Source organism: Oryx dammah, unplaced genomic scaffold (assembly GCF_014754425.2).
Source record: "Oryx dammah isolate SB20612 unplaced genomic scaffold, SCBI_Odam_1.1 HiC_scaffold_4, whole genome shotgun sequence".
In the NCBI taxonomy this organism is placed as follows: Eukaryota; Metazoa; Chordata; class Mammalia; order Artiodactyla; family Bovidae; genus Oryx; species Oryx dammah.
Genome location: NW_024070188.1, coordinates 69300104 through 69322522, shown reverse-complemented (window position 1 = coordinate 69322522; position 22419 = coordinate 69300104).

Here is a 22419-nt window from a genome sequence, read left to right as displayed (position 1 = left end):
TCTTTATTAACCAGTTGGCTTGTTCCCAAGGTAGGCTAGGACAGAAGACATTGGAAGCCCAGAGCATAAATAAGAAGGCACTGTGTTCATTTGCTGAGCTGTTTTGGAGTATCTGCTTTGTCCCAGACAGCGTGAGAAGTACCAGAGAGAAAAATAAATAAATGAAAGAACAGTTTGTACTCTCAGGGGACCTCAGTCTGGAGGAGGAGACACAACAATTCCGCCGAGTTTAGGACAGGATGTGCTAAGACAGACAATCACTCTTCTTAGGAATGGGTCAGCTCTTAGGAGCTGGCCTTGCTTATGTGGACACCAGGGTCAGCATAACACCTACGCCTACGAAGAGGGAGCTGAAGTTGGTTGCCTGGTGACTGAGACTGGCAGGTCTCCTGTCGCCCAGAACTAGATTACATAATTAGGAACTCCGGGTTGTAAGGAACACAAACCCCGTCTAGAATATGGTGTGCGAGGAAGTGAGCAGCAAAATAATATTGAACATAAGAAAAAACAAATATCAACCATGCAGAGTGGTTTTGTATGGTCGGTTAGAGTTTGGGCTTTCAATCATGCCACCTGCGTTTGAATTTCAAGTTTTATTCCTATTCACTGTGTGATGTTGGGCAAGTTATTTAACATTCCATGCCTTGGTTTTCCCATATTTTAAATGGAGTTAAAGAAAGTACTTCAAAAAATTGTATTGTGGATTGAAGAGAGAAATCCCTGAAAAACTTTTTAAACAGTTCTGGCAAAAAGTGAGAGCTCCGTAAATGTTATCATTCATCAGTGTTATGTTTCTATGCTTCAGCAAAAGCTAAATGGTAAGAATTCTTGGGAAGGAAAATCCATCTCAGGCAGGCAAGCCTCATGAGGTCTGGAATATCATGAATTGGTAAGTCACTGAGAATCTGGGGAGTGCTAATGGCCAAGTTATTTTCCTTCCTCCCTCACCTAAACCCACCTCAGCTATAGATCTATTTGTTTTCACCCATCTTCACCACGAATATGACTCAACTTTTCTCGCTGAACCTGTGCCTACTGCTTCTCTCCCTGACCTTATAGCTTCTGCTTTTCCAGCTTCTGCCTATTCTTGACGTCCCCCTCCTGCTTTCTCTCTATATGGCACTGAACTTCTGCCCCCAGTACCAACCCCACTTCTGTCTGTATTTTACACTCAGATTTCCTTTGAGAGGATCAAATTAGTCTCAATGTCCCTGCCAAGCAAAACAGTTCTATTCGCCACTTAATAGGTGCTTGGCAAGTCAGTCTTCCTTGAACCGGGCATATGCTCCTGGGGCTTTCAGTAGCGGCCAGCAGAGGGCGCTGGGTAGCATTGAGCACAGCCGCTTGAGTGTAAGGATGCACTTAAGCATGCTTCCTACAGGAGGGCTTAGGCCAGAACCTCCTAGAAGTGGGCACTGGCTCCCTGAAGGAATGTGAGGCTTGAGCTCTACCTTACCTGTACCTCCAACCATGATCTGTCAGGAAAAGGGAAACAAAAACTTGTTTAAGTGCACAAAATACCCATATCTTCTGAATTTCAAACACAATAATTAATATGGTTGAAGTCATTTGTAGCTGTCATATCACCTATGTTATAGAACTTGTGTCCTCCTTCATCAAAGAATCTATAATGTTCTGTTAAATTTCTGCCAAACTCTAAAGGATCTAACTTTCCTTTTCGGTAAAATGAGATGATTGCATTCTGTTGATCTTGACAATGGCCAGCTCTGATGTTCTATAATCTATGACTTTTTATAACATGTCCTGCACTGCAGACTACATCTAACATCTGTAGGGTCCATAGTGAGAATACCAATGGAATTCCACACACATAACACAGCATAATATCATAGCACAGAAGTTTATAAATCAAAGGGAAAAGCAGCTAAATGAAATATGCTTGATAACATACCTTTAAAAAGACCTGGGGGGCTAAATTTGAATTCAGAATTCCTGGACTCCTTCAGAGTTCTGGAATGTGGTAGCACTGGGAGGGCCAGCCGCTGCCTGCCCGGGCCCCCAGCTTACAGCCTGTTTCCTCTTTGCTTCTCATCCCAGGCTGTATCCTGCATGATGGGAGGCTTGTGCAAATACATAGCCTCCCCCTCTAGTCCATGTATACAACTCCTCCACTCCATCCCCCAAACTTCTGCTCCTCAGCCATGCTTGGGACTTAGGGTTGTACATGCAGCCAGGGGTCTGCTTAAAATGGAGAGACTGGGAGGAGGGGTGGCCATTTGAGTAAGGAATTTGGGGATCCCAGGAACTTCACATGTAGTAAAGAAAGGAAGGTGGGGGCTCTAAGTGGGTACATCCTCTTGGCCTCCCAAACTACTCATCTGATAAGGGGGGCTTAACCAGAGTAGGACCCTCTAAAGTGTGGATCCCTAGGCAAGAACCACCCTTACCTGTATCTCAGAGGAGGGTACTTCTTGCCATGACTCCCTGGCCCACACCCGCCAAATAAACTACCAGCTAACTGTTTTGTCCCTAATTCATTCTTCTGACCTTAAAATGCTACACAACTAACCTAATAAAAGGATAAATAGAAACAGTTTAGGGAATAATGGACTTATTTGATAAACTTTTGTTTGCATTCTACTGTGTTTAAAAATGCCAGGAAGAAGCTTCCTTTGTCTCTACAGTGATAAAGGATTTCTTAATTTCCCAATCCAATTCCCCTTAAGTCTGACCTTGTAGATTTCATGAGGCACCCTCACTTTATAGATTTCTGAGTCACAAATTTCAGAAATACAGCACAATGAGACAAAAAGAGGTGACATGGTTTGACCCCAGTAGTTTGGAAGTCATCACACGGGGCTCAAACCAACTCTGACCAACTCCAAAGTCCAAATCCCCAGCTATTCTCAATTCCCATGAAATGAAATATGTTCAAATGACCCCTGGCCACATTCTACCTTATTGGCATAAGTCAAGTCATCTGAAAACATTTTAATTTTGCAAAGTAATATGTTTTATGCACAACTGAATTCCTGTGTCATGCATGAATGCAGAATGAAAAGAACTATGTCTTTAAATTCAAATCAATGGAGACTGCTCCAGGACAATAAATCCATTTATTGTAGAGTGAAATGAAAATCAGTGGAGCCAAGGGAGCAAATAAAGCCTGCTCTCTCTCAGTACAACCTTAAAATCCAACTGAGTCCAACCAAATATAGAGACACATACACCCTTACACCCACCCACACCCACCCACACGCCCACTGCACACACACACACACAGAGAGTAATTTTCTTCATCATGGTGCAGGCTATTGCTGAACTTCTCTTCTCTGAACTAAATAATGGAATTTCTACTTCTAAAAAATTAACTGCCCATTAAAAGAGAAAATGTTATATTCACTAATGCCACCCCTGGATAAAGAACAACTTTTTTCTAATCGCCAGAATTACTGCAATTTTGAAATTCTTCAGAAGTTCTGCAATGGCAAGGCTGTTTGCTTTCTGGGCAAGGCTACATGTGAGCCCTGTCCTCAGCTGGCTATAAGCCACTCTCTCAGCAGGCCTTCAGGTGCTCTTGTCAGGGATCTTGGTCCCCTCTCCAGCGGATACTTGCCCTCTCCTTTGACAACAGCAATTTAAACCCTTAATACGTAGATTTGTAAAAGATTTCTTAAAATATATTTAATAAATATCTATTGTGTGCCTTTCTTGTGATTAGCACTATTCTGGCTCTGGGAACAAAGCAATGAAAAAAACAGACAAAAACCTTACCCTCATGGAATGTACATTCTGGTGATGGGACACAAAGAATAATAAAATAAATAAGATAGATGAGTGGTAGATGGTGAGAAGTGCTATGAAGAGAATCTGCTTACAATGCCCTAGTTATTAATACAAGCTATAAAAGAACAGCTTTATCTTTCTAGAATTACAATCCCTATATCAGGCTCGGTAGCCAGTAAAAGTAAAGTATTAATAAAATAAAAGTTATTCTTCCATAGGGAGTTGTTTGGGATGAGAGAATAACACACACAGGTATATATATACACACACAGGTATACACACACACACACACACACACCCCTGTTACAACTTGCCTCTCAGGCTCTATAAAAACCCTTGATTCTTAGACATGGAAACAAAAACAGTGAATTTGATTTTGGTGTTTTTCTCTCCTAAGTTTAGGACAAATAAACCTCATCACTGTGGAATGCCATAGGAGACATGGTTAAAAATTTAGAAATTATTACATCTCCTAAATTTACGACAAGTATTCCAACAAACAGAACTCCTGAAATTGGATAACTTACTTTGTTGGAATATTTTGGCATTTAACTTAAGAGGAAAGAAATAAGAGAAAATAAAGGTATACTAGTAATTAAAGATCCAAAAAAAGTGAAATTTTCAGATGATGTCCTTGGGTCTGTAACATGTATCTCAATCTTTCATGGTTTTTGTACTTGCAACCATAATTTTAGAAAATGAAAACAAATATTCATGGCATGGAGGCATGGGAAAATCCCCCAGTATTCAAGAGAAATAGGGTTATTTACACAGTATTGAATTTACTAAATATGGAGACTGCTCAGTTTCAGCTCAGTTCAGTCGCTCGCTCATGTCCAAATTTGCGACCCCATGGACTGCAGCACACCAGGCCTCCCTGTCCATCACCAACTCCCAGAGCCTACTCAAACTCATGTCCATTAAGTCAGTGATGCCATCCAACCATCTCATCCTCTGTCGTCCCCTTCTCTTCCTGCCTCCAATCTTTCCCAGTGTCAGGGTCTTTTCCAAGGAGTCAGTTCTTCACATCAGGTGGCCAAAGTATTGCAGTTTCAGCTTCAGCATCAGTCCTTCCAATGAATATTCAGGGTTGATTTCCTTTAGAATAGACAGGTTTGATCTCCTTGCAGTCCAAGGGACTCTCAAGAGTCTTCTCCAACACCACAGTTCAAAAGCATCAATTCTTTGGTGCTCAGCTTTCTTTAGAGTCCAACTCTTACATCCATACATGACTACTGGAAAAACCATAGCTTTGAGTAGATGGACCTTTGTCGACAAAGTAATGTCTCTGCTTTTAATATGCTGTCTAGCTTGGTCATAGCTTTTCTTCCAAGGAGCAAGCAGCTTTTAATTTCATGGCTGCAGTCACCATCTGCAGTGATTTTGGAGCCCCCAAAAATAAAGTCTCTCACTATTTGCATTGTTTCCCCATCTAATTGCCATGAAGTGATGGGACCAGATGCCATGATCTTAATTTTCTGAATCTTGAGCTTTAAGCCAACTTTTTCACTCTACTCTTTCACTTTCATCAAGAGGCTCTTTAGTTCTTCTTTGCTTTCTGCCATAAGGATGGTATCATCTGCATATTTGAGGTTATTGATATTTCTCCCAGCAACCTTGATTCCAGCTGTTTTTCATCCAGCATGGCATTTTGCATGATGTACTCTGCATATAAGTTAAATAAGCAAGGTGACAATATACAGCCTTGATGTATTCCTTTCCCTATTTGGAACCAGTCTATTGTTCCATATTCAATTCTAACTTGACATGCATACATACTTCTCAGGAGGCAGGTAAGGTGGTGAGGTATTCCCATTTCTTTAAGAATTTTCCACAGTCTGTTGTGATCCATACAGTCAAAGGTTTTGGCATAGTCAATAAAGCAGAATGGAGACTGTACATGTTCATATTAGAAAGAGCTCTACCTAATGTTAATACATCAACAAACACTCATATTTATACATTTATAAGCACATAAAATATTATAATCTGTATGTGTCTTCGTGTGTCTTCATTCCAACTCAAGAATAAAAAGAGCTCTTCACAAATATTGTAGAGGTCCTGAACTCTAAGATGGCAAGAGAGTGCTCTCTTCACAAAAGGGAGCCTCAAATCTCTGAGCAGTGAGATGCAGCACATCGCTGAGACTTTCTCTTCCTGGAGCTGGAATAGTTCTGTCTTTATTGAACTTAGGAATGGATGCTCTTCTACTCAGAATTCTAAAAGGCTGGGCAGCCAGAGCACCAGGTATGAACCTGACCGAATTAGCCTTGTCACAAGTATCCTTCAACGACCAGGAGAACTAAGCCCAAACCTCCTTTGAGAAAGTGGTAGCTTTTAAACATTTGTCTTTCATACTGTGTTGTGGACAAGGAACAGATCTGCTTTGGGAATATTCTGATGCTCTGTCCTTTGTGGTGTCACTGAGAAATGTACCAGAGCACATCCAAGACCATTCAGAGGAAGAAAAGTGAATTCATAAAGAGGTCTGCCAACTGCAATACTCTGATGGATGAGGCAAGAGGGAAACATCTTTCAATTTTCCCTGAAATGGTGATTGGTTTACTCTCTGAAGCGTGAGGGCTGAGTTCCTCACTATACTATTTCTATTAGAATTCTGCTGTTGCCTTTTTACATCCAAAAAGTTCCCTTTGTTAAACTTAAAATATTTGTCTTAAAAGTATCTGCCAGCAATGCAGATTCATTATACAAGAATCCCAGCATGAGACTGAAATGATTAAGGTCATGGTTATAAACCATTTAAGGTCATGGTTATAAACCATTCAATCTTCAAAAAGTATTTCTTGACCACTTACTTTGTGCCAGACCCTGCATAGGAATTGAACAGAGCAGTGTCTGCGGTGGAAATAGCTCCTGGCGTCATGGAGTCTGGAGTCTAACAAAAAAGAAGATAGCTGAACAATTACCACTCAAATGATGGTTATAAAAAATATATAAGATACAGTGGGCCTCCCTGGGGGCTCAGTGGTAAAGAATCCACCTGCAGTGCAGATGTGGGCTCAATCCTTGGGTCCGGAAGATCCCCTGGAGAAGGAAATGGCAACCACTCTAGTATTCTTACTTGGAAAATCCCGTGGACAGAAGAGTTTGGCAGGCTACAGTCCATGAGGTCGCAAGAGTTGGACATGACTTAACAATTAAATAACACAACAACACATAAGGCGCAAGTAACAAAATTTTGGGCACCCTACCTTTGGAAATATCAGGCAAGATGTTTCCTCCCAAAGTGACATTTAAGCTGAAATGTGAATGAGTGAAAATTGGTCCTGTGAGTACAGAGGAAAGGGTGTTTCAGGGAGAGAAACTCCAGAAAGAGGGATAAGCAGCCTTGCAATTCACAGAACGTCAAGGTCAGTGTGCCTGCTGCACTATGAGCAAAGTGTGGTGGCAGAAAATGACCAATGGACATAAGTCAGACTCTTTATGACCCCAGCGGCTGTTAAAATATTGACCATTTCCTCAGGGGCACTAGGAGACTTTGAAGGTTTTAAGAAAGAGAATTAAATGACTAGATTTTAATATTTTCAAAGATTGCTCTTGGGGAGGTCGGTCGGAGGGAGGTTCAGAAGGGAGGGGACGTGGGTGTACCTATGGCTAATTCTTGTTGATGTTTGACAGAAAACAACAAAATTCTGTAAAGCAATTATCCTTCAATTAAAAAGCAAATCAATTTTTAAAAAAAGATTGCTCTGTGCTCAGTCTGAGGTTTGTCCTCAAATGTGTAGAAAGAACACACAAGTCTCTTCTCTGGGTAGAAAATGTGGACTAAATGCCAACCTATAAGGCTATATTGGGCAAACGTGCTTATAGCGGGCAACCCACCCTCACTGTAAGAACAAATTCCAAACACATGCTCCTATGACCATATACAGACTCATGGCCTGGCACATCTCAGTTTCTCACAAGAACAGAAATCTTAACGTGCCTTTCATTGACATTGACCAAACTATAGGTGCAAGAAAGTCCTCCTTGAAGGTTTTAAAGGCCCATCCTGTAGCTCAGGTCATAGCCTAATTTGCAGATAACTCTGTCAAAACTCAGACACCAATACATCGCCAAAGAGACTCTATTCCTCTGCCTCAGTATTTGCACCAGGAAATCAACTGATCTTTGGTTTACATCCCAATCTAGGATTGCTGATTTTTCCCAACTTCAGAGGTGGGTATTTAGTTTTAGCATTAGTTACAAAGTGTGTTTGGGAAAATCATGTTGGGCTAAGGAAGATGATCTTCTTTCCCTTCCTTTGACTCTCTGCACCCTTTCTCATCCTTTTTTCTGGAGTCAGTAGCTTAGGAAAGGGTCTCAGGCCATTTCATGTTTGGTTACTACCTCCATGCTCCATCATCAGTCTCAAATGTGTGGTTGTCAATCTACAGTGGCTACATGTGAGCATGTGGGATTCCATCTAGAACCAACCAGCACAACTTCCTGAACACCTGAGAAGAAGGCCTGTGTTATGTCTTTAGAAGTGTAAATGTCCTAAAAGAGTGGTTCATCAAGTGTGAGGTCCACATGTTCTCTTGGATCCTAAGATCAGGATGATGAGCCAGAGGTTGGCTGAGCTCTGAGTTAAGTAGTTTGCCTCTGTATCATCAAGGCCCATAGGGAGACCAAGTCTAAAATCTCTTCTGGCTCCAGGATTCGGCCAACCTCCTGCTTTAGACATTTTAATTTTATCAGATAAGAGAAAACTTTGAGTGGATGGTTTTTGAGACATCAGAACTTTGGAACTGATATTCATCAGAGTTTCACATGTTTGAACAGTAAGAAGGCCACTGGATGTGAAGAGGAGTGAACAAGGAGAAGAGCAGTAGGATTTTTAAGAGAAATTTAGTGAGAAACCAGATTATTCAGATCTTGGAGGCCACTGTAAGGACTTCAGCTTTTACTGAAGATGAAATAAGGAATCCTTGCAGGCTCTTGAGCAAAGGAGTGAGATGATCAGGATGATGTTAAAATTGGCCACTTGTGGACTGAGAAGGGGGAAAGGGACGAGGTAAAAACAAGTTAGAAACAAGTGAAATAATTGTAATGAGAACGGATGGTGACTTAGGTCAGAGAGATGGTGGTGAAGAAATAAGAAATGACTGAATACTTTTCAGTCTTTCTGTGTCTATCAATCCAGTGTAGATATTACCTCAGGTTAGCAAATAATAAAATTATAAAATAAAGTAAAATAGAATTATAAGATGTTTGTGGATAGCGCTAGGCCATGATGATACAAAATTCTGAATAACATAGTCAAAGGTTCACACCACAGAGTGTCTAAGATTCAAATTTAATGGTGTGATCACCTGACTGACCCTTTGACCCTCTCAGTTGAGGAAGTAAGAGTTTGGGGAGATTGGGTTTGACCACAAAAGACAACAGAGAAAGAGAGAGACAGATGGACAGACAGACAGGCAGACAAAAACAAAGACTGCAGAAGCTGTGAGACTTCAGTGCAAATGTCTATATGGCCATTCACTTCCCACAATTTGACTGTCCTTCACGGAGAAGGCAATGGCAACCCACTCCAGTGTTCTTGCCTGGAGAATCCCAGGGACGGGAGCCTGGTGGGCTGCCGTCTATGGGGTCGCACAGAGTCGGATACAACTGAAGCGACTTAGCAGCAGCAGCAGCAGCATGGGCACCAGGCGCTCTCCTAGTCCACAGTGATGTTATTGCTCTGCGTGTAAACCAGAGACAGAGCAAAGGATAGAGGCACCATTAATCTGGGCCCAACCACGCTTCATGTGAGGTCTAGAATCCTGCGAGAAAATGTAGGATGAGAGAACCCAGCACCATGTTCTCCTCCCTGGAGGAGTGCGTTGTCTGGCTCCTGAGAAGAGCCAGGCATATTGTTTTTCATTTCTTTCTCCTTAGTATGACAAAGGCCTCTGCTCTCTGTGGAGTCAATTTTCTTTGTGCCTTATTATCCTGGAAAACGTACTCCTTCAGGCATTCCCACTTTTTAAAAGTCTCTTCTGAAAGTCAAAGGGTATTTCTCTCAACTAGCTCAGACAGAGTTTACACGCACGGCAGCTCTGATGAGATGGGAGGACTTTTCTCCCATGTGCTGGGTCACCGAACACCCTCTCTGGTGGATTTAATCTAATTCAGTCCACCGAGGCCCCTAAACTGGCCAGTTGGTTGTCATCGCTAATTAAAGGGAACATTTTAAAGTCATTCCATGAATGATTCACAGATATATCTCAGGGTCCTTTGTGTTTGCAATGGCATTCGCAAAAGCAAATGTACTTGAAAAATGTCCCACAGCTACCAGGAACTACTTCAATCCATATTTGCTTTTTTTTTTTTGACTTGTCCTTAGCCTTGTCAGGTCACCTTATCCTTGAATTCTGGAAGATTTTTCCCCTTTTTCTCACAATTTACTTCTAAGTTAGTCATCCCTTCACCGTTTCCCTCCTAAACTCCATGATTTCTGTTCTATCATTTCTATGCCCCTTAATCCTTCGTATCATTCCAAACCATCTACCTGAGGTGACTGTGTCATAGTTGGCCATCATTAATGTCTTTCACAAAATGATCTCCAAAATTATTTTAAATCTCCCATCACCAACTCTAAAGCCAATGAACCAAGCCCATGAAAAGCTATTAATCAGCTGAAGACACATTTCTGAAAACCATCACCAACTGGGGTCCACAAGTTTTTCAGTCATAAGCCAGCAGGCAAAACAATCATTCGGCATCAAGGTTAACATTTTATTACTGTACTTTCCCCCAGGGATTCTCTTAAGATTCCAGCCTGCTCATATTAAATGCTGGAAGACAGTAGCAGTTAGAAGGAAGCTTCCATTGCTTGCTTAGAATCCCATGTCTCCCAGTAGGTGGCTCAACAGTGTGAGAAAGAGTGCATTATCTCCTTTCGTGATGCTGCCCCTTGACTCACTTCTGCTTGGACTGACAGAGAGATCGGTGCACTGGGCTTCGCCTTTCACTGACCCAGTTTTCCCTGTTGCTGAGAAGAAATAGCACAGTGCTTTGGTACCCAAATTGTATCTCAAATAAAGGGAAACATGTGCTTCAAGAACTAAGCCTTTCTGGTTTGCCTCTTGATGTTTGGGGAAGATGATAAGGCCAGGTACAGAATTGTCCATGCAAGGGAAACTCAAATACTTTGCTAAAAAGACATACCTCATGTGTGTTGAGAGTATAGAATCTGTGTCTTCACAGTTTCAAAAGAATGGTGGGACAAGAAAGAAAGGAATGACCACATGGAAAGGACTTAACCTTCAGAAGGCTGTTTTATTATTAACGATGTGTATTAAAAACATAAACTATCCTGAATTGTCAGTTCTTTAAAAGAGTACCTGACATCCCTACTTTAGATTATACTTCTAACAAATCTACAAAATCAGTAAGAGAGACCAAAATAATAACAAATGACTTTTTCCCTGCATCAGCCAGGGATTTTTCTGTCCCCAAATTAGATCTTTAGATTTCGAGAGCTTTGGGCTATGGCTTTATCAACCATACCAATGAGATTTCCAGGTTCTAAAGAAGGAGCAGGTCGAAAATAAGCCTACATGACAGGCTAATAGTTTGTGAAAAATAAGCACCAGATAAAAGGAATGGGTTACAGGAGGACAGTCACCAGAGAAAGAGGCCATGGAGGCAAACAAGTGAGGATGAGAAGCTAATTAAGGAAGGCAATTTCTTCTTCCATTAGTGAGCCAAGAAGGCCCTTCAAGTTTACTAGGAAAAAAAAAAAAAAAATCAGTGGATCTTTGTCCGCAAAGTACACATTCACCATTCTGACCAATCCGTTTCTTGCGTTCTACTTCATGTTGAACTGAAGTCTGGAAACTATTTCTTTGTGCTGTGGCACCGTTGGTCTGTGGAGTACAGTGCACATGTGTCCAGTTAAAGAACAAATCTTCAGGGTCAGAATCAATCATGTCACTTGTACACTCCAAATGCATTCTATTGCTGAGAAACTTGAAGGGGGTTAGTAATTGGTCCAAGATCACACAGTTGCTAGGCAGAAGGGTGAGATTTAGGACCAGCTCTAGATGGTTGCAAGTCTGTAGTGTAGTACCATGCCTCATGTAAAAGGCCTCATCAATATCCTTTGATGGCCTAGATGGCAAGAGAGTAAATAAAGTTAAAAAAATTTTTAAATCTAAAAATGCCACCAACTTGAGAAGAATATTTCCATATTTCATTTTCTAGTTTCCTTAAAAGCATATAGGAAGGGATTCCACGAGGAGCAAGCACTTCTTTCTAATTCATCAGAAATTAGAAATTTCATTTTGTAGTCATTGAAACTCACATGCTTTTGTTTCTCTGAAGAAAAGGAAGACATAACACTAAACAGTACATTATGCTTCTTAATTAGTTTAGAACCTTAGATGACGACACTGTGCCAAACATTAGAATAGTAACTAGAATTTTAGGATATGTATTCCAAAATTCTTGATTATTTATTTTAAAAATAAATAGGGAAAACAATCATGGGTGTGACCTCTCCCACTTGAACTGGCTCTCTTGAGGTTCACTGAAGAGTCTCAGCACAAAGATCCAGAGAAAAATCTAGGAGCTCCACCTATAGCCTGCTTATCCCCCAGTTACCTCAAGAGATGAAACTGGGGCTTGTTTAAGTGTGGCTGCCAATTTTGGCCCCCACACAAAATTTGAGAAAGTAAGGCTGGAAAGAGGAAGAAATGTGTTCTCTAGACACAGAGCAATTTATTATTGTTACGTTAATTGTACTGAAAGAAACACCGACTGATCACCTACTATGTGCTCTGTGTTGTGTATTTAATAATAAGCAGTATGAGGTTCTGCCCCCAAGAACCTGACAAAAACCCTAACTAAATTCCAAGGTGACACAATGGTGTTTACATAGAATAAGGTGAAGGCAGAAATAAGGGAGGGATCAGTTCTACTAGAGAAAAAGAGAGTTCTGAGAGTAACAAGGAGGGAAGTGCAGAGCAGCGGGAACAGCACACGCAAAAGGGCAATGGCGTGAAACACAGAGTAGAAGTGAAGAAAAACAAATACTTTATCGATGATAATAAGAGCTGGGGATGCTGGAGAGGAAGGGGACACGGTGGCGCTTGGGAAGGAGGCAGAGACTGTAGCATAAAAGACCTATAAGCCTGGTAAGAAATTTAGGTTTCAGCTTGAAACGATGAGATTTTAAGAGATGTAAACAGGAAAGTGCATTTGAAAACACTTAAGTTTGACAGAGTTGCAGAAACAAAGAGAGTATAGGAAAAATCCATGAAAGTTTTGAGGGCCTAGACTGAGACTTTAACAGAAGAGAATGAAAACTATAGGCTAGATATCAAGGTGATAAAATAGACATGATTTGCAAATCAATTCAATATACGTAGATAGAAGTCAATTAAATAGGTGATACTTCAATTCAGATGTCTGGCTTGGATAGCAAGATGATGGGTGATGCCATTTCACCCTGACAGGCCAGATCTGCGTGCTGGCATAAGGCAATAATGTGAGTGTTCCACACACTGAGTTTGTGGTGTCTGGGGAATGGAAATCTGAGTAAAGATGTCCAAGGTCTTGAACAGACAGAGATTCAGTCCATGGATCCAGATTATCATGTGTCTGCAGTTAAAACTTTGAGATCAGATGTCATCATTTAGGGATAAAATTATAGAGCAAAAAACTAAAATCTAAGGACAGAGTCTCAGAAATAGAGAAGGAATAGGCAAAGGGAGGAAAGAAGAAAACCATGGAGAGTCATGTCCTAGAAGTCAAGGAAGGAGAGGAGTCTGCAGGAGGAGGGGGCATCACCACTATCAAAGCTCACAGGGCAGATGAGAAAGTATTAATAGCATCATATTGGTCAAACAGAAGATATATATATATAAGCAGAGTGAATGGGTCCTGAAAAAGTGAAGATAAAAAATAGAAACTGCTTTTCCATATGCCTGGTTGTGAAGGGGTGCCCTGATACAGGGCTCTAAGAGAAGGAATACAAGGGACTTACACAGAGGTTAATTTCTAAATGAGAACAACTTTAGCATGTTTCCGAGGTGTTGAGAAGCTAGTGAAGAGGATAAGTTTAAAAATACAGAAGAGGGGTAAATATAGAAGAGAGGAGAGAAGATGAATGAGCTTAAGATCAGCTGTAAATAGAAGTGTCTTTCCCTAAGGCTGGAGGGAAAGAAGTGGAGATGTGAGTGAGCATAAAGTTTATCCCACTTCAACTTCAATTATCTTTGGGATGCAGACAGCAGCTTTACCAACTAGCAGAGGAAACGGCAAATGCAGAAAAAAGGAGCTTCAACAGAGGAGTTAAAATCTGTAATAAACATGGGGACATGGAGAGGAAACTGACCAGAGGCAGACAGAAATCTTGATGAGCCACATAAATGGGTCATCTGAGACTGGAGACCATAAAAAAATCCTGATACTGAGAACTCAGGTGTGTGATGTTCTCTAAAGGTTAGATTTATTACAAGATTTGCATGATGGAAAAACAAGGATAATCATTAAAACACTCAGAAAAGAATTTGGTTGAAGCAACAAATTGTGGGGTCTGTTCTGAATAGATAAGAATAATAAATCATGAGAATGAACAGAGAAGAAAAGACAAAAAGTTAAGGGACTAAAAATCTCAGTGGTAGTGAAGAATGAGCAAGCCTACAAGAGTTGGACTGTGAAGAAAGTGAGTGCCGAAGAATTGATGCTTTTGAACTGTGGTGTTGGAGAAGACTCTTGAGAGTCCCTTGGACTGCAAGGAGATCCAACCAGTCCATTCTGAAGGAGATCAACCTTGGGATTTCTTTGGAAGGAATGATGCTAAAGCTGAAACTCCAGTACTTTGGCCACCTCATGTGAAGAGTTGACTCATTGGAAAAGACTCTGATGCTGGGAGGGATTGGGGGCAGGAGGAGAAGGGGATGACAGAGGATGAGATGGCTGGATGGCATCACGGACTCGATGGACGTGAGTCTGAGTGAACTCCGGGAGTTGGTGATGGACAGGGAGGCCTGGCGTGCTGCGATTCATGGGGTCGCAAAGAGTCGGACACGACTGAGCGACTGAATTGAACTGAACTGAACTAGATATTTAACATGTGGGAAAGATGGGATGAATTCATAAAGGAAATTTACATATTGTCCCCACTGTCCTTTAAACCTGTCGGGTAAGGGGATGGGATAGAATGTCCGACTCTAGAAGAGCTGGCCCCTTGGCCCCTCTTAGGTAGTGAATGGTTCTACTGCTGCTGCTAAGTCACCAGTCGTGTCTGACTCTGTGCGACCCCGGAGACAGCAGCCCACCAGGCTCCCCCGTACCTGGGATTCTCCAGGCAAGAACACTGGAGTGGTTTCTACAACTCCTTTAATTCGCGAACATTCCAATAATGAAAATTGGCCAGTACAATACCAATCACAATTCAACTCTCATTGAAAGATGAAGCTTATCTTCTTCTTCTCCTTGAGCTAGGACTAGTTATAGCTGAGCTGCCCACCACTTGGGCAGATACATTTCTAGTTGTTTTCTTCTCCCTTTCTACCCCACTTCCAAGCTATTTTAAATCTTGCCAGAACTAAAGCAGAGCCAAGCTGAGGGAGAGTAAGGGGGACTGGAAAGTTCTTATTTGACTATAACAGTTTAAAGAAAGCTTCATGCTCTCTGAATATGGCCAGGATTTAAAGCTTATTCTTCTCCCCAGTCATTTTTGTGCCTTCTTTACAGATTCCCCTTGTGGGCCCCTCTGACTGCAATTATCATCATGGATATAATCTTCTCATTCACCTAACTACTCCCAATTCCCTCCAAATTTCTGTCCTGGCTTTTCACTGCTTGACCCCTCACCCGGCAAGGCAACAACTTTATAAAAGACGAAAAGGAGAAAAAAAATACACACACAAGATTATATATACTTACATATTTATTTCACTTCATCCTGTGAATTTAAATTACTGTCTAATATTATTTCATTTCAACCTGAAGTTTCTTGAGTATTTCTAGTAAGACAGGTCGGCTAGCAAAAAACTCCCCAAGTTTTTGTGTACCTGGGAATATCTTTATTTCATCTTCACTTTTGAAAGAGAGATTCATTGTATATAAGACTTTTGAAGGACAGTTTTTTTCTTTCTTTCAACATTTTGGGTGTATCATTCCACTGCCTTCTGGACTCCATTGTTTTGGATGAGAAGTCAACCACTCATTATTGTATTGTATGTAATGAGTCACTTTTTTTCTCGCTGCGTTCAATTTTTTCTCTTTGTGTTTTGGATTTCATCAACTTCACTATTATGACCTATAAGTGACCTTTTGTGTTTATCTTAATTTGTGTCTATTGAGCTTCTTGGATTTGTAAATGAATGCTTTCATCAAATTTGAGAAGTTTTCAGCCATTATTTTCTCAAATATTTTTTCCTGCCCTTTTCCCTCTTTCTTCTCCTTCTGGGAGGTCGATTACACATATACTGCTGTGCTGACATTATTCCACAGGACTCTCTTGCTTTTCTTCAATCTTTTTTCCCTATGTTCTTAAGTTTTCTCTAGCTTCAAGTTCACTCATTATTTCTTTTGCCATCTCAAATCTGTTCTTGAGTTCACCTATTGAATTTCTCATGACAGTTTTTGGAATTTTTAATTCAAGAATTTTATTTTGTTGTTAGAGCTTTTTCTTAAATTTCCCTGTTTGTTGGGTCATTGTCATAATATCTTTTTTTACTTCTTTGCATATATTTGAAGTCTTAGTCTTCAAGCCTACACTTGAAACTACTCAGAGTCAGTTTCTATTGTTTTTTTTTTCCTTGAGTATAGGGTCATACTTTCCTATTTCTGTGCATCTCTCATAATTTTTAGCTGGAAAATGGACATTTTAGAAAACCTATTATAGAAACTATAATTTTTTTTTAATTTTTCTGACGGTTGTTTTCATTTGCCTGGAAATAAACTGCAATGCTTATGGGCCCACAATGTGCACTGAACAGAACTGTTCTTTTTTCTTATTATTATATATCAGCCTGTCTTTTTAGGGGTCATACTTGTGGCTACATAGCTTTGTGATTAGGCAATAATTTGTGTTGACACATTCTGATTATTGATTTATATATGCACCAGGAAGTACACTCCAGAAGATCAAAGGAGAAGAAACCTCTCTGCCTGCCTATTTCAGAAGTTAAAAGAGATTTAGGAATGGAAGAGCTCAGTTGTAATGCAGTAAGTTAACAATGGATTATAAGAATCTAATAATTCTTGTCTTACTTTTATTTTACTTAATTAAGTAGGTCAGTTTTCATCCCAATCCCAAAGAAAGGTAATGCCAAAGAATGCTCAAACAACCACACAATTGCACACATCTCACACGCTAGTAAAGCAATGCTCAAAATTCTCCAAGCCAGGCTTCAGCAATATGTGAACCGTGAACTCCCAGATGTTCAAGCTGGTTTTAGAAAAGGCAGAGGAGCCAGAGATCAAATTGCCAACATCCGCTGGATCATCGAAAAAGCAAGAGAGTTCCAGAAAAACATCTATTTCTGCCTTACTGATTATGCTAAAGCCTTTGACTGTGTGGATCACAATAAACTATGGAAAATTCTGAAAGAGATGGGAATACCAGACCACCTAACCTGCCTCTTGAGAAACTTACATGCAGGCCAGGAAGCAACAGTTAGAACTGGACAAGGAACAACAAACTGGCTCCAAATAGGAAAAGGAGTATGTCAAGGCTGTATGTTGTAACCCTACTTATTTAACTTCTATGCAGAGTACATCATGAGAAACACTGGGCTGGAAGAAGCACAAGCTGGAATCAAGATTGCTAGGAGAAATATCAATAACCTCAGATATGCAGATGACACCACCCTTATGGCAGAAAGTGAAGGGGAGCTAAAGAGCCTCTTGATGAAAGTGAAAGAGGAGAGTGAAAAAGTTGGCTTAAAGCTCAACATTCAGAAAACAAAGATCATGGCATCTCATTCCATTACTTCATGGGCAAATAGATGGGGAAACAGTGGCTGACTTTATTTTTTTGTGCTCCAAAATCACTGCAGATGGTGATTGCAGCCATTAAATTAAAAGACACTTACTCCTTGGAATAAAAGTTATGACCAACCTAGATATCATATTCAAAAGCAGAGCCATTACTTTGCCAACAAATGTCCATCTAGTCAAGGCTATGGTTTTTCCAGTGGTCATGTATGGATGTGAAAGTTGGACTGTGAAGAAAGCTGAGTGCCATAGAATGGATGCTTTTGAACTGTGGTGTTGGAGAAGACTCTTGATAGTTCCTTAGACTGCAAGGAGATCCAACCAGTCCATCCTAAGGGAGATCAGTCCTGGATGTTCATTGGAAGGACTAATGTTGAAGGAATGATGCTAAAGCTGAAGCTCCAATACTTTGGCCACTTGATGCAAAGAGCTGACTCATTTGAAAATACTCTGGTGCTGGGAAAGATTGAGGGCAGGAGGAGAAGGGGATGATAGAGGGTGAGATGGCTGGATGGCATTACCGACTCAATGGACATGAGTTTGGGTAAACTCTGGAAGTTGGTGATGGACAGGGAGGCCTGGCATGCTGCAGTTCATGGGGTTTCAAAGAGTCAGACACAACTGAGTAACTGAACTGAAATTGAAAGTAGGCAAAATGCAAGAGTCATATCTCTCAAAAGACAGTGCTTAAATACTGTTAATGTCGGACCAGAAAGATTTGTTGAATGAGCATCTCAACTTCCCTAGCAATGTTTCAATCAGAGAAGAAGACTTCAAGTGAACAATCATCTATATGGGGGGCGGGTACGGGTGGATGATGAGATATGGCACATACATGCATAACAAGCACATTTATTTTATACATATAGGAATACAGCTGTCTACTTAAATAGCGTTGGCATCTACTGAAAATATTAAACAAACTGTTCAGTTCATTTCAGTCACTCAGTCATGTCCGACTCTTTGCGACGCCATGAACTGCAGCACACCAGGCCTCCCTGTCCTTCACCAACTCCCAGAGTTCACTCAGACTCACGTCCATTGAGTCAGTGATGCCATCCAGCCATCTCATCCTCTGTCATCCCCTTCTTCTCCTGCCCCCAACCCCTCTCAGCATCAGAGTCTTTTCCAATGAGTCAACTCTTCGCATGAGCTGGCCAGAGTACTAGAGCTTCAGCTTTACCATCATTCCTTCCAAAGAAATCCCAGGGTTGATCTCTTTCAGAATGGACTGGTTGGATCTCTTTGCAGTCCAAGGGACTCTCAAGAGTCTTCTCAAACACAACAGTTCAAAAGCATCAATTCTTTCTGGAACTCTCTTGCTTTTCCATGATCCAGCAGATGTTGGCAATTTGATCTCTGGTTCCTCTGCCTTTTCTAAAACCAGCTTGAACATCAGGGAGTTCATGGTTCATGTATTGCTGAAGCCTGGCTTGGAGAATTTTGAACATTACTTTACTAGCATGTGAGATGAGTGCAATTGTGCAGTAGTTTGAGCATTGTTTGGCATTGCCTTTCTTTGGGATTGGAATGAAAACTGACCTTTTCCAGTCCTGTGGCCACTCCTGAGTTCTCCAAATTTGCTGGCATATTGAGTGCAGCACTTCCACAGCATCATCTTTCAGGATTTGAAACAGCTCAACTGGAATTCCATCACCTCCACTAGCTTTGTTCGTAGTGATGCTTTCTAAGGCCCACTTGACTTCACATTCCAAGATGTCTGGCTCTAGATTAGTGATCACATCATCATGATTATCTGGGTCGTGAAGGTCTTTTTTGTATAGTTCTTCCGTGTATTCTTGCCACCTCTTCTTAATATCTTCTGCTTCTGTTAGGTCCCTACCATTTCTGATCTTTATCGAGCCCATCTTTGCATGAAATGTTCCCTTGGTATCTCTAATTTTCTTGAAGAGATCTCTAGTCTTTCCCATTCTGTTGTTTCCTCTATTTCTTTGCATTGATCGCTGAAGAAGGCTTTCTTATCTTTTCTTGCTATTCTTTGGAACTCTGCATTCAGATGCTTATATCTTTCCTTTTCTTCTTTGCTTTTCACCTCTCTTCTTTTCACAGCTATTTGTAAGGCCTCCCCAGACAGCCATTTTGCTTTTTTGCATTTCTTTTCCATGGGGATGGTCTTGATCCCTGTCTCCTGTATAATGTCATGAACCTCATTCCATAGTTCATCAGGCACTCTATCTATCAGATGTAGGCCCTTAAATCTAGTTCTCACTTCCACTGTATAATCATAAGGGATTTGATTTAGGTCATACCTGAATGGTCTAGTGGTTTTCCCTATTTTCTTCAATTTGACTCTGAATTTGTTAATAAGGATTTGATGATCTGAGCCACAGTCAGCTCCTGGTCTTGTTTTTGTTGACTGTATACAGCTTCTCCATCTTTGGCTGCAAAGAATATAATCAATCTGATTTCGGTGTTGACCATCTGGTGATGTCCATGTGTAGAGTCTTCTCTTGTGTTGTTGGAAGAGGGTGTTTGCTATGACCAGTGCATTTTCTTGGCAAAACTCTATTAGCCTTTGCCCTGCTTCATTCTGTATTCCAAGGCCAAATCTGCCTGTTACTCCAGATGTTTCTTGACTTCCTACTTTTGCATTCCAGTCCCCTATAATGAAAAGGACATCTTTTTTGGGTGTTAGTTCTAAAAGGTCTTGTAGGTCTTCATAAAACCATTCAACTTCAGCTTCTTCAGCGTTACTGGTTGGGTCACAGACTTGGATAACTATGATATTGAATGGTTTGCCTTGGAGACGAACAGAGATCATTCTGTCGTTTTTGAGACTGCACCCAAGTACTGCATTTCAGACTCTTTTGTTGACCATGATGGCTACTCCATTTCTTATATGGGATTCCTGCCCGCAGTAGTAGATATAATGGTCATCTGAGTTAAATTCACCCATTCCAGTCCATTTTAGTTCGCTGATTCCTAGAATGTCAACGTTCACCCTTGCCATCTCCTGTTTGACCACTTCCAATTTGCCTTGATTCATGGACCTGACATTCCAGGTTCCCGTGCAGTATTGCTCTTTACAGCATCGGACCTTGCTTCTATCACCAGTCACATCCAGAGCTGGGGATTGTTTTTGCTTTGGCTCCATCCCTTCATTCTTTCTGGAGTTACTTCTCCACTGATCTCCAGTAGCATATTGGGCACCTACTGACCTGGGGAGTTCCTCTTTCAGTATCCTATCATTTTGCCTGTTTATACTGTTCATGGGGTTCTCAAGGCAAGAATACTGAAGTGGTTTGCCATTCCCTTCTCCAGTGGACCACATTCTGTCAGACCTCTCCACCATGACCCACCTGTCTTGGGTTGCCCTGCAGGCATGGCTTGGTTTCATTGAGTTAGACAAGGCTTTGGTCCTAGTGTGATTAGATTGACTAGTTTTTTCCCATAGTCACAAAAAACACTCTGTTAGGCAAATTCTTTCTCATGGTCTCAGTTTCTTCATCTATAAAATAAGAGAATTTAACTAAAATCACAGATAGGAAATAAAATTTGTCCACCAAAGCAGAATGGTATGTGTTATATGAGTGCCATAAAGAAAAGAATTTTTGAGGCTATACAAAAGCCTAGGAGAAAAGTGCACTATGATGGATAAAAAATGTTTTCTATGGTCAAAGGATAGGAGAATGGTGATTTAAGTTGCAATTTTGCCATCCTCGGAAATATATCTGAGGATTCTTTAACATTCTATGATTTTATAACTCTTTGTTATAGTCTGTATTATATCTTCTAGAACAAGGCAGTCTGGTTTGTAAACAGAAATAGATCCACTCCACAGAGAATTGAGGATGAAACTGGTTTCATTTGTGGGCTGATCAGTCACTCATTTTTCTGATGAGATTTGGGAAAGCAGAGTGGATAGAGTTCTCTTGAAGCACTAATTCTAGACATGATTTTCATGGGTCAAATTTTTTTCTACAGATTATATATAATAACCCCTGTGAAAATAACTCACCACACTAAAATGAAATTGAATGATACCAATGATCTCATATATTTAAATTGAAAATTTAACTTTATAAAATTCTTTCACATTCATTTTTCTCCCGCATCACTGTCATTTCACAATAACCCTGTAAGACAAATGTCCTTATTCTTATTTCAGGAGAGGAGTCAGATGCCAAGTAAGGTTAAATGAATTGGTTGCCAAGACTCCCTGACTAGAGATGGTAAGTGTTAGAGGTGGAACATCAATGCAGTGCATTTAACACCATACTCAGAGATTTTTACATCACAGCTGATCCTTTCCAGGAAGTAGTTTTCAGTAGGAAGGTGAGAAAGGGCGTAAAAGCAGTAGGTGCTGGAGAAGGTGGGAAGGGAGGCTGGTGGTGATGGTGGTCAGATGTTTGGAGATGAAAAGGGAAATCAAAATCTCTGAGCCACACATCACTGACTCCCACATTTGCTTCTCAATATCCTTTACTATGTATCAACCATCATATCTACATCTCCAAGAGAACTCTTGATTTTCAACCCACCATTCTACCCCACCAAATCTACTCCTTCCACAGTTTTCTATCTACTATTACAGGGTATATTAGCCTGCTGGGGCTGCCATAACAGAGTACCACAGACTGAGAGGCTTAAACAACTGAAATTTATATGCTCACAGTTCTGGAGGCCAGAGTCACGATCAAGGTACCAGGTGGGTTGGTTTTGGTGAGAGGTCTCTTCTCGGCTTGTCAACAGTAGACTCCTGGCTGT